The sequence below is a fragment of the Spodoptera frugiperda genome, chromosome 13 (genome assembly GCF_023101765.2).
Source record: "Spodoptera frugiperda isolate SF20-4 chromosome 13, AGI-APGP_CSIRO_Sfru_2.0, whole genome shotgun sequence".
In the NCBI taxonomy this organism is placed as follows: domain Eukaryota; kingdom Metazoa; phylum Arthropoda; class Insecta; order Lepidoptera; family Noctuidae; genus Spodoptera; species Spodoptera frugiperda.
Window position 1 is genome coordinate 9,958,554 of NC_064224.1, and position 13,696 is coordinate 9,972,249.

Below are 13,696 nucleotides of genomic sequence, written 5' to 3' on the forward strand. Positions count from 1 at the left end.
CAAAATTTGTTAAATGTGAATATTTATATTAATCCGCAGTAGAGTAGAGAGTAAATCATTTTGGTTTACTAGTAATGGGATATTACTATTTTTACGATGTGCATTTTATTGGTACCAAAACCAGAACTTTTATTATTTCGTGCGTGAGTACGTTTAGGTAAACGAGGCGATTGATCGCCTGAAATGTACCTTAAAAAACTGAACATCAACTTCACCACTTTGGTTTGTCTCACACACTTACTTACAATGGACTCGGTGTATTCCATGTATGCAGAACACCTGCAGCATTGAGTCATTCCTCAAGTGACAATTAAACACAATAGGACTGTTTATTAAATCTGCAGCTTTAATACAGAGACATCGTCCAATTATTTACAACCTAGTAGACATGGTACAGTCACCAGCTTTGTTCGAGGAATGAAATCCAAAAGCTCGTAAAGACAAAGAACTAGAATCGCGATAGCATGTGTCGTGACAGTAAAACATTATAGCGTCCCATTTATATCAATTGATTTTAACAACCTAGCTCGTTCTCTTTCCTCACTTATCCCCATGGGCAAAATTCGTACCTACGTATAAACACTACGTTCAAAGTAATTACTTCCTCATTTTGAAGCACAACGTCCCAGTGGGTTTACCTACTTAACTATGACAGCGTTGCTTTCTACGAAGTGTTCATCATTTTCACGGGTAGGGACTTTTATGCAACTCGCACAAAACTCAAGAATACCGTTCTAAAAATGAGATCATGAAATTGAAATGAGGGTTCGACTCATGAATAATTTTAAGCATCGAAGGCACCGCTGCTACATTTAAAGCTTAAGAAACCAATCGGAACATAAAAAGACGTGGAAAAAACCAACTTGGTAACTGAAACCAGACAGACCTTTAAGATCCATACTTAGGTAACGAGGTCGAAGTGAGGTTCACCTTTTGTAAAGATCTTCGCCAACATTGCTATCGGCAAGGCAATCCGATTACATTGATACCCAATTTTGTCGTATTATAATGTAGCCATTCATTAAATTCGACTTTCAATACACTTAAAATTTATTTGGTAATGATAAAGAGATAGTTATCGATAATAAGCACGTCACTATTATTAAGCACTTTTTATCGACAAAGTGCTTTTAAAAAGTTTAATTTTTTTATGATAATTGAAAACATTCAATGTTTATGTCGTAAAATTGCGTGAATACAAGAATATGCATGACAATCATGACATAAGGAACTGAACATTTCCGCTGTATCGTTAAGGGCATTCACATGTTCCATTTCGAAAATAAAATTTTAAAATTTCGCAAAATTAATTCGAAAAGCTGAAGTGTGTGCCGGCGCCGCCCACGAGCCACTCATTATTCTTTCAACTTGAGACGCAAACTTTGATTTACTGTGAAATTGAATTTATACGTGTGCCTGTTCTCTTTGAAACTGTGGAAGGGAAACTTTAACTTTATCGAAGTACAGATTTAGATTTTACGTTTAGAGTATTTTTAGCCATTGTTCTAGTGGCAGTGGTAGGTATGATCTATTGGAAAATGGACATGTGTATTGTGTTACTTTGATCCTTTTAGTAATTCAACAATAAGTTTATTTATTTAAAAGTATATACGAAACATCAAATGGAAGCCAGCATTAATCAATCACAGCACTTAGATCGCTATCCAGCGCACAATCACAAAAAGTGTGAACATAACCCACATTTCGAGGAAACACTCACATCACTTCCTGCAGCGAGTAAATTCGGCAGATATTATTTTTATGAGCGAATAATAAACGGTTGTGCGACCATTCACCTCGGTCCTATTTCTGAGCTCTTGTTAACCTCTGCTCGTAAAATCTCGCTACTGGCTGTAAGGAGGACGTAAAAATGTTGCTTATACTGTACTCGCGCCATGTCATTGATGAGCAGTCGTGTACTCGTGTCGACTTTATGACTGAACGCATATTTAACTAAATAAAAAACGAACTTAAGCTTTTTGGGTGGTAATGGGCAGTGACCGGTTTTATTTATATAACCCCATTTGTTTGTGAGCTGAATTGGCGGGCTTTTTAACTTAGGCCTTGTTTGAACTTTCTAAAAAATAATGAGTATGTCTGCTGATCATTTTAACGATAGTCATCAATATCACTCACGCTCTTCATTATTGTAATTGGTAATCTAACATTCATAAGTCTATACCTACTTTTTAAAATAAATGAATATTTTTCACACGAATTTAAGGACACTGGCTAAATCCTCAGGAAATAATTTTTCCTACTCGACAGTACGAAGATAAGCAGCCGAATAATGGTTTTTGTAGCAAAGTTTTCAATAAAACCACATTACCACCAAACTAGACCCACCCAAATCCTCATGACAACAGCCAAAAAACAGGGAAAACAACACAATTTTGAGTCAACTGGTGTCAACTGGCAGCAATTATTTGATTCGATTAGCGCAGTTTTTGCGATGGCGAGTAATTAGCCGTTATAGTGGCAATCTATCCCGACTCCGAGCGACATTCCTCTCTCCCACATAAAATGTGTCACTCTACGAACTGAGTCCTTGTTTGCGGTGACTACACGTAACGTGGCAGAATGGATTAGTACTCATACTAGCAATGTAGCTTTGTTAAACACTACTGTTCTAATTGTAAACAGACAAACGGTCTTTCATTGTACTTTTCTAAAATAGGTCAAGTTAATTAAAACCAACTTTAAAACGAATTGCAGTAGGAATACTCTCTAAACAATTTATTCTAGGCACCTATAACAATTCCACTTCAACATTGTCAGATTCAGTGACATTCAAAGTTTAAACTGTTTCTAGAACTCGGTACGTTTAGCAGAATGTCCTGTTAGCACTACAACGCATGTCCCCCGCGCTGTGTGGGCGGCGACAGGATTGTGCTCATGTTTATTGCAAAACTTTTTGCTGCAGTCGTGGGCTGTGGTCTAGTTTCTAACAAATATCAACATAAATAAATTATAATTTGGAAATTTAATACATTATGATTTTTTATTTATAATTAAGTACGATAGTGAAGTACTCACGACAATTAATTATTTTTAATTGTGTCACTTAAATTGCAAAGGTCTATAATTACAATGTTCCTAGAAATTCAAATGCATAGTAAAATAGGCAAGCACGTTAAAAAAAATATCATTAAACATTATGAAACTATTTCCTATAGAGGACTAATATGATTTTACTAAATAGCGTGGTAAGAATTTTTACATGTTATAACTAATTGCGTCCATAGTGGCAACGGTAAACGTTTATTTATCGATAACTTTAAACGCGAACCACTCTACGCGATCGATAACAGGTAGTCAATAACAGTTATTTGAATAACCTTTCGTTATTTTTCACGGAGATAGAGATGTGTCATTTTTATTCAATTAGATAATGGATTGAACATAATATTTAGCACACATCAAGTTTAGTAATGCGTTATCCTGTTTTGTTATCGGTCAGTCACGAAAATTAACGGCTATATTTTATAAATTACTGTTTTAATGTATTATAAAGATTTATCTTTGCATTCAATAAACGATCGTTGATCAATGATAGATAGATTTGTTTGTAGAAACTGTGGTAAGCCGAGAATCCGAGAAAAAAAGCAAACTGCAAATCAATTTGCGTCTTCTTACACTAAAATTAAGATGCAGTTTTCTTGTACGTCTCCAGTAATTTATGACATCTGTCGGCTTTGGTCGGCAGAGAGTAATTTGTTTTATTTTTTATAGATTTGTCCGCCAACGGCCAGGGATCATGGCCAACTAGTTTTGCTCTACATTTGCTGATTCACAATAATAATTTCAGCCTTGACAGTGAGTCAATGAGATACAGCACCGAGCTACTGTATTGCAAATAATAAAATGTTAGTTGTTAGTACTTACGGAGGAAAAATCAACCATCTGTTTACGATCATATCAATATTATTTATTTTATTGCGCACTATTTTTCCTTTGTTTTTTTTTAAACATTACCCCACTCCACACTAATGTTTTCTCCTGGGCCATGGGGGAGTTTACAAACAGATAATTTCACATGCACATGACACCCAGACCCGGAACAACAAGTTGTAGATTACCCAAAGAAGACGCCTCCGCTAAACGTTGCTGGGCAAAAATTTGAAGTTCTTATTGAACAGCAGTAGGCACATAAGGAGCAGATGAAAGAAAACAATATTGTCTCTACAGTATTTTGTAAAACTACTGAGGTAGGTACATAACTCGCTTTATGTATGTGTGATTATGTATGTCACGCAAATGTGTACCTACCTCAGCGTGTATTTATCTATCGGTTCTAGGAAGCAATCTGCGGATAGTCAGACTCAAAGCAGATTTCACTATGAAGTAACTAGTACGCGCTAATTACATGATAGCTCGATTGTCTTCCACGAAATGAGTTTAGATAACACAATTATTATGACAAAAGGTCCATATCCTGCCTTATCTGTGATGGCATACTAGTTTAAAATGAATTTGTAACAATCATTGCAACACTGTGTTACATCAGACTGGGTGACTGTTTTTTTTTTTTTTGTTAATAAAAGTTTATTTTATTTTTGTTTTATTTTTTATTACAAAGTTACCTCTACCTACTATTGCTGTACCAAATGAGATATGAAAATATAAAAAAAATGTTTGAATTTATTAAAAAAAAAGGTATCGTTTCGTTCTAATTTGGAGATTTAATAAGTGTAAATAAAAAATCACGGTTTACTCACGAACATTTATGGAGAAAAGCTCTACTAGTTTCGTGTCACAGGGGAACTCTTCATCTTGAGCAGTGTGCGCAGACGCGGCGACGTCGCTGTATGTTTTTAGTTAATTTAGTATGTCTCACAATACTTATTATAAAAATTTAATAAAGTAGGTACAGTGCATCAGATGACTATTATTGTTTATGGAATGTTTACATGTATTCATACCTTACCAACTTATTCGGGAAATACGTGCCTACTTATTGCCACATTGTTCACTAAAATGTCAATGGCATAATAAACTTTTATGAATAAGCAAGTCCTGTTATGGCAAACACCATGACGACATACTTACGGCCTCTCCAAAATATTTACCGCATTTGGTTTAAAATTAAAGTTTTCAACAAAGAATTCCCAAGTACAACGAACGAGGGCTATTAATGAATCATTTTCTGAAACATTACAGAATTAGCTTCATTCACAATTTCTTGGAAATTGTGATTTATTTATTGTTTCAACAACAAACAATCCTTTGGACGAGCCTTTTCTGGTTATTGTCCATTGTGCAAGTTAACTGGTCGATGTTTACAGCGTTGTAATTAGGAGAAGATACATTGTTTTAGGTACAAAACGAAAAATGTAGGTACCTACCTATCTAGCTCATTTTCATGAGGACGACTTCCCATAATTAGTTATCTCATTAAAAAGATACCCTACGTGCTTAACAGCGCACTGGCGATGTCTCTAGTGTTGCTGATGTACAAGTTAGAATATGGTAACCGTGTGCAGAAGTGTGGGAGAACCATGCTTCGGCCAGAATAGGTCGGCTCGACCGGAGTAATACCACGGCCTTACAGAACACCGACGTGAAAAAACGCTTGCGTTGTGTTTAGTTATGTAAGTGAGATTTCCGGAGCCCCTTTTCCCCCTTCACAATCTTCCCTATCCCCGATTCTCAAACAACCTTAAAATTCCTAACCTCCAAAAGGCCGACAACGCAATTGTAACGCCTCTGGTGTTTCAAATGTCCATGGGCGACGGCGATTGCTTACCATCAGGTGATCCGTACGCTCGTTTACCGGCTTGTACCATAAAAAGGTCTCACAATTTTTCCGACAAAAACATTCTCAACTCCATATTTCCCGACCTAAGTACCGTGCCCAGCATCACGTACTGATACTCTCACGCTTGTTACGTAGACGGTATAGGTACAGTACATAGTACATAGGAATGCTGTTGACAGATTCCTCAAATGACGTGTCTAATGCATAACATCATGTCGAGGGTGACACCGTGTCCCGAGCACAAACAGCCACTGTCCTGCTATAAATAAACTATGAACTAACATATTTGCAACGAGAACAGACGTTTTGACCACATGTGTGTTCTGTGACTGCACTCCACTCTCCACTATATGGTATTTCGTCTGGATTTGTTTGTTTATATTAAAGGCCCAAGTCCCAACATCTGCCTGTGTTCCTTAGCTAAGCTGAACAGACCTATCGTTAAAATGACCTAGATTAAAAAAAAAACATAGGTTTTGATGTTACATGTTAGTTAGCTACTAAAAAGTATGGAGCTACGGTTAGAAAAATAATTAGGTACTTAGACCTCAAATATTTCCGGAGCTGCGGACTACCTAGCGAATTTACCGGGGCTCCGACTCAGAAAGTAGTAGTAGGACCAGGGTGGTTTTTAATCAGTAAGAGTCTGAGACTCTCTCTAGCCTTGCCCAAGGCCACAGTAGAAATTGGATGATTTTCGCCCCTTAAAAAAACCTCAAATATTGAGGATTTAATACTTCAATTTCAATTACCAAGAGGTATGATTTTAATGAACTTCAAGATTAAAGGTTAGGTATTATTTCAGTCCTTACAAAATAAGTTAAAGAGCAAAGTCCTTATTTTTAATAACCGGCATGGTGTAAACTTGCAACTTGCAATGTAATCCGATTACAACTTGAATGGAAACAATCGATTGTTATGTTAGCAAGTCGAGAAGGTACAAAGCGTACAACTGTTTAAAAATCACCCAGTTTCCATGTCCTCATTGTCACAATGATAAGTTATTGAATCGGTTCAGCAGTTTTCAAGATGGCAGAACACAAAGAGACAATCTTTATTGAACTTCGGATTGGTTGCAAGGCCTCCTTTGTTTGTAAATTTTTATTATCTGTCGTACTTAAGTACAAGGTAAGAACCGTATGTAAGTAGGTATGCAAATCGAAAATGCATTTGTTTGACCTAAATATTGACTTTTAGATCATATCTGCGGTCTTTTCGGTTACTATGAATATAGAGTCATTCAGAAACTCTTCATTAGAGTCTTAAGAGTCATTCAAAAACAGAGAAGAGTTTGTTTGTTTGAAACGTAACGGAACTACTGCTCCGATTTGAATAATTATTGTTGTGTTGAATAGTGAATTTATCGAGAATGGCTATAGGCTATATCTAGATCAAAAGGAGCCGAGCAGACCGGGTGAAACCGCGGAAGTAACTAGTTTAAAATAATTAAAAATCTATTTAGGTACCTATGCAAAATACAAACTCAATTATTTTATGATTGGATTTCAATTTATTGTTTGCGTTAGTTATTTATTTACTACCTACGTATACTTCCTGGGAATAGGTTTTTATTTATGACAACTAAAAGGTCACCTTGTGCACTTATACCACAGGATACTACCTACACCTAAAGTATGCAACAAAAAAATTTAAAAAACCCCCGACAAAAAACTTAATTTCCCTTTAAAAAGTAAAAAATAATAAAAGAAACTTAATCTTAAAGTACCTAAGAATGTACTAATAATTCTAAAAAAAAATACGTCTCGTTGGGGGACCGCTCCTAATTATTTCTTACTTATCTACGATTTGTTCATAAGTATCACATGCTTGGTGTTAACATTAAAGTAAATTGATGTTTAAGTACTTAACTATAACGCAGAAAATAGAAATATAGCGGCGCGGGCGGCGGTGTGCAGTCCGTATTCATGCGGTCCCCCAACGAGACGTATTTTTTTTAGAATTATTAGTACATTCTTAGGTACTTTAAGATTAAGTTTCTTTTATTATTTTTTACTTTTTAAAGGGAAATTAAGTTTTTTGTCGGGGGTTTTTTAAATTTTTAATTTAATTTTTTATTTTATACTTTTTATAGGTAAGTTAGGTTAAGTTAGGCTTAGTATATTACATATACTTACTATAATTTCGATTTTTGTTAAGGTAAAGATTACATCTAAGGTCAAGCTTGTTCGCTTTAATTTTTTTTTACTTATTAATTACTAGTTTTTGTTTCTATAAGTAGGCTAAAGATTACATTGGTGCCAGATTTTTTGTTTATAATAAAACGTTAAATTAAAAATTTTATATTTTTGTTATTAAATTTTTAATTTATTTTTTTTATTTTTTATTTAATTTTTTAGTTTTGTTAATACGAAAAAAAATATATCTTTCAATATATTCTTTCAGTGCGGTTTAATTTGAGACCCCATCCCAGTATATTTGCAGACCTTCGGCTAATCTCCCCACTTTCACCGCCCATAACTTTAAAATGGCTCAACCGATTTTCATCAAACATGTCTAAGAACACTCGCACATAAGTCCCCTTTCATACAAAAAAAACTAAATTGAAATCACTGCATCCGTTCGGGAGTTATGATGCCACAGACAGACAGACAGACAGACAGACAGACAGACAGACAGACAGACAGACAGACAGACAGACAGACAGACAGACACGTCAAACTTATAACACCCCTCTTTTTGCGTCGGGGGTTAAAAACAATGCAAGCCACACAAACTGCAATTAACTGCCGTGACTCGCAAAGTTATATTTAAAATTGCAACTGTTGTAAATATTATAACAAAACCTAATTAATATTCCGAAGTTGCGGACAACGTAAAAGGTTACCGGGGCTCCGGCTCAAAGCAGGAGAAGGAAGGTGGTTTTTAGTCAGTAAGAGTCTGACACTCCCTCCCGCCTCACCTAAGGCGGGAAAAGTCATTGGATGATTTTCCCCCCTCAAAAAAAACCTAATTAATACGACCGCCGTGAGGCGCTGTTATTTTTGAAAAACAGCAAAGAATACTGCATTTACTTAAGTACATTATTTTGTAATTAGTTCCTTATTTTATTGTCGTTCAAGATTATAATATTATGATGATCTTGCTTGCAACTATAAGATGACGCATCACGCATGCGCTCGCTGACTCAATGGGAGACGGCGCGGTCAGCATTTTGTAAACCACAGATAACATCGTCTGTTCCCTAATTTATGCTTCGACACACTAATAAATAACTGTTATAACGTTATAACGTTATTTCAGTTAACAACCGGTTTTCGAAACTAGTTTTTTTTTTTATATAACGCTTTGTTTAACAATTGTTAATTAAGCGAACAATGTTTTTTTATGTGTTGATGTGGGTATGGCTTCAGGCATTGTGCGAAAAAAAAGTGGTCATTGTCTTTTTATATGTGTGTTCAATCACAGTTATTGATATTACTATACCGTAAATGGATATACCCTTTAAGTGTTTGACTGCCAATAGAAAACTGTTGAAGGCAAATCCTCCGCTAACGTCGGTCACCGGTGACCACCACGGCGTTCAATGTGTTAACTTTGTGGTTCGATGTATCACATTCGTTTGAGTAAAATAAAACTTGAGAGGAGGTTCTTTGGGTCAGTAAATCTGATAGAGAACCAATCAGAAGAAGGCAATCAGAGACGGTAGTTTGCGTAGGTACCACTGCCACTATCAGCCTACTTTGTCGATCGAGGGATTGCAGTTTGAATGCTGACTGAGCTGTGTGCTGAGTGAAGAGTTGGGAAAAGTATTTGATACAGTTAAAGTCCTAACTTAGAATATTTTTTATTTTATAATATCACATCTCCATCATAGTCTAAGTACACACGAACGAGCGAAATATCACAAGCGCGTTGCGGACCATGAAGAAACTATTGTTTCTGTGCTCCCCGATTTTTATCATGCAAGTACATAGATTATAAATTTTTACAAAGTATTTTTCATCAAAAATACTACCTACATGTTATTCAGTGCAAGCAGTCTAGTTACCTACCAAAGCCTGTAGGTAGCCTAGGTAGTCTACCATTTATGTCTTCGATCATTATTAGTTCCTAATTCTTTTTAGTTAAGCTGCTGTTTAGTATTAAGTATATGTAATTTGATAGAATCTTGTACGTATTTAAATTAGACAATAATTATTAAATGTTCTATACTGCATGCAACTACCCGGGTAAGTAGATAGAGATTTAGTGTTTTTTTTTGTAGGTAGTGTCTAGTTGTCCACTAAATTAGTGGGAAATCTTATCCTGTTCATATTATAGGTACACTTATATTAAATATTACTTAATACAGAATTCTCCGATCTTTAATTTCTATGAAAATTAATCATGATTAATGTTTTTATTTTTTTCTGTGTAAATAGGTAATCGATTTAGGTAGAAAAAAAAAATTGTTCCAATTCTTTCGATACAATCAGCTGATTAGTACTGGCTGTACTATGAAACAACATGACTCAACTGTGCTACATGAAAATTAAATTAAAGTAATCGGTAAACGATTAAAATTTTATTACATCTGATAATAAAACGATAATCAAGACTAAAATTCGTGATCCATTGCCTCTCTTCTTTGTTAAAATAATCTAACTTTCGTTTGAAACACAGCAATGGATATGACAATCATTTGTATCGACGCGACGCGAGACCCGCCCTGCGACAAAGTGCTTTTCATTTTCTTGCGCCATTAGTTCGCCAGCGACATCTATCGGAAATAAAGCGAATAAATTGCTAACTCATTCAGGTGAACGCGGAATGCTCCGTCGCTACTTGATTAGCTGTTCACTTACATAGTTGTCGCTAGATGGCATTACCGGTAGCGTTCTAAAAGAAACGAGTTAAAATATAAAGAGAGGGTGCTATCATTTTGGACTTGCGTCTTTTGTTACGATAGTTTATTTAATATTTCTATGACATTTCCTTTGAAAACAGGGTTTCCTATATGTTTGGTGTTAAAGTGATTTGATCTCATGCTCATTGTAAGCTTATACGTACTTAGAAGTCCGATGCGGGACATAATATATGATTTATACCATTTTTATGGCGGGCGGGCTACAAGCCCAGAGCCGAGTTTTTCCCGCCCCGCCTTCCATATTTAAATATTCTTTATATGCTAATATTTTAAATTACCTATGCAATGTTATTCTGTTTGACATCGGAATTAGCTACCGTTCGTTTTGTTAAATCCTCAAAAGCATCAAAGATTCATAACAAGGGGTTGTCTAGTTGTACAATACTTGGATACCATTCATTAAACCCCCTTCGCTTTCCCATTCCCTCCATATTTGCCTTCGGGAAGCGTAATGAAGTCCGTCATGCGTGCGTCCGTGTCTATTCGATCAATTTTAAAAGTAGGGTTGATGGTTGTCGACATTTTTATTATAGCTTTGTATTCGATGTTGGGAGTACATTATTGGCAAGCGTTCATTCTAAAGATTAATGAAGGCGCAACATAGCCTAGCACATCTCTGTTGGAAGACCAAAGATGTGCTTAGTATCAGCACAGAATAATATACTATGTGGAAACGGTCACATAGGTAGTTTCACAGCTTAGTTATTACATCTTCGTAGCATGCTAAGCATTACATAGCACATGTCATATCTGGTAGAAAAGCCCTAAAAGATACTTAAAACAATAAAAAATTAAATTGAGAACCTCCTTTTTTGAAATCTATTAGACAGGATCAGACAATTCACCTAGGAAACCTGTGTTACCTTCTAAACCATATGACGTGAATCAAGGCAAGCCTCGGTCCAGTCCGTCCGGAGATCCGTGGACCAATACACTTCCGTGATTAGCTATCATAATAATATATTATTTAATTGTTTTAATAATCAATTGTATGACACACATTTAGAAAATGATATAATCAGAAATTATAAGCCTAGGTTTCCTCATGATGTTTTCCTTCACTGATAGTCAGTGATGTCTAATCTTACAAAATAGGTCGGAAAAAGTCACACTGAAAGTAGCCGTTGGTAGGTTTTGAACCAGCACCCTCAATCATGAAAACCGGGAGTCTAAATCCTCATTGAATCGTGCAATACTTAATGCATTTCTAAAACTATAACTACCAGCTATTAAGTCATACATTACAACTATTATAAGTATTACGTACTTACACCACCCTCTAGTATTCAGTAACGCGATGCCTTCAAGCCCTCCTAAGTGAATCGGCCCTCAGCATTCGTCACGGCAAATCAAATGAATTTCCCTCACGCTGTGAGCCGGGGTTTAGTTTTCGCCACTTAAGAGTGACGTTCGGAGGGTCCGTAACACCATTTTAGAGTAAAACCCCTCTTGTATTTTATCGTAACAGTGTAGCGAGGGAATTGTCGGATTTTGTTAAAATACTCCGTTTATATCGATCATCGAGTTATCAAGTGTTTTTCGTTTTGCCCCGCTCTAGAATTTCGCGCCAGTTTTAAATGTTTTGTATCTATGGAATGTGTCAAATGTCAATGGCGCTTTAGAAAAATAGAAAATTCTACTTTTAAAATTATATTTTTCATTTGTTACTTTTTTAATGTCGCAGTGATTTCATTTGACACATAAACAAAAACATACACATTTCTGAATACCTATAATTTACCAAAAATGTTCAATATTTCAAGCTAATATATGTTTATAACCGTCAATCGTAAACAGTAAGCTAATAATCTATAACTGTAATAACTTACAAATACGAAATACCCTAATCTACCTCACATTCCATCGACGAATCAACATCAAAACATTAAATTATGATATCGAATAATTTGTCTAAACAAATTAATCTACGCTTTGCACTATGGCGCGTAACTCCCATCTCGGCAGAATACAATAACGCCACGATTTCCCCTCGAGCTATGGGGCTTGGGGGCTTAGGGGTGCTCCCCCAGAGGATAATATTTACGTCTCCCCCGAACGGCGGGGATGGCCGACGATTACCTTAATGCATGTTAAATTGAGACGGCGATCAGTTCGCACTATACTTTCTGTTGTAACTACCTAATGTGATTGACTTTTGGGATATTGATGAAAAGTTGGGAGCCATTCTTGTATGGTGGTGCGTAGGTAATCTGTACCCTTAGTATGAGTTTGCTTTACGTTTACAGTAATCGAAACGAGAGCGCGTTCGGAGCTCTGATTGGCCGGCTCGAATAAACCAACCTAACAGAGCACCGAATGCGCTTGGTCAGTGATTAGGTTTGTTTGGTCTTTTAGAAAGAAACTGAAAATCCAACATTAGAATCGGTAAGTGTTTCATAGTTCTGAAACATAGCTATGCGAATAAAAAATTCACTGAACTAAAAGGTGTCTACCTATGACCAAAGACGCATTAAATGAACAAATACACTAAACTAAAAGAGAAAATGTAACTTACATTTTGTATAACAGTTGATCTTTCAACTCAAATAGAAAAATCGAAGTAGGTAGAAGTTCTACGTTTCATGCAAAAATTAAATATAAAATATACTATGTATACATTTCCACTGAAAAAAAAGACTGACGGTATTTTGAGAACTTACTACATGGTTTTGAGAAGTTTTACCTTAACCTTAAACCGATACCAATCTCGACTCCGCAATCAGCACTCTACGACCAAAAACATCGAAAAATCTTTATAACTCTTTGACTAATCCGCAAAACAAATCTTATAGCTACTTATCATAAGACAAAAAGCCCAGCTATATTCATCCGTCATCCGTGATGTAACCCCATTTAGAGCCGGTTGGTAGAACAATGCGGGCTGCACCTCGTGTCGGTCGTGTCAGTAATCTGTCTTGTTGGTTGTCGCCTGTCCAGTCCACAATACCTTCGTACCTTGGAACTTAATTCTAATAGTGATTGAGATTGAGCAAGGGTTCCGTTATAATAAGATCGTTTGCGTATTATTAATCTGGTAACGTCATATCGAATTACTTTTGTGTGCGAACTAT

General features: G+C 35.9%; 1 protein-coding gene across 1 annotated transcript in view; it reads left to right on the forward strand.

Moving 5' to 3' along the window:
- Positions 1–13,696, forward strand: part of LOC118270244 (protein Skeletor, isoforms B/C) — a 67,528-nt gene that overhangs the window by 1,609 nt on the left and 52,223 nt on the right. The window lies entirely within an intron of this gene.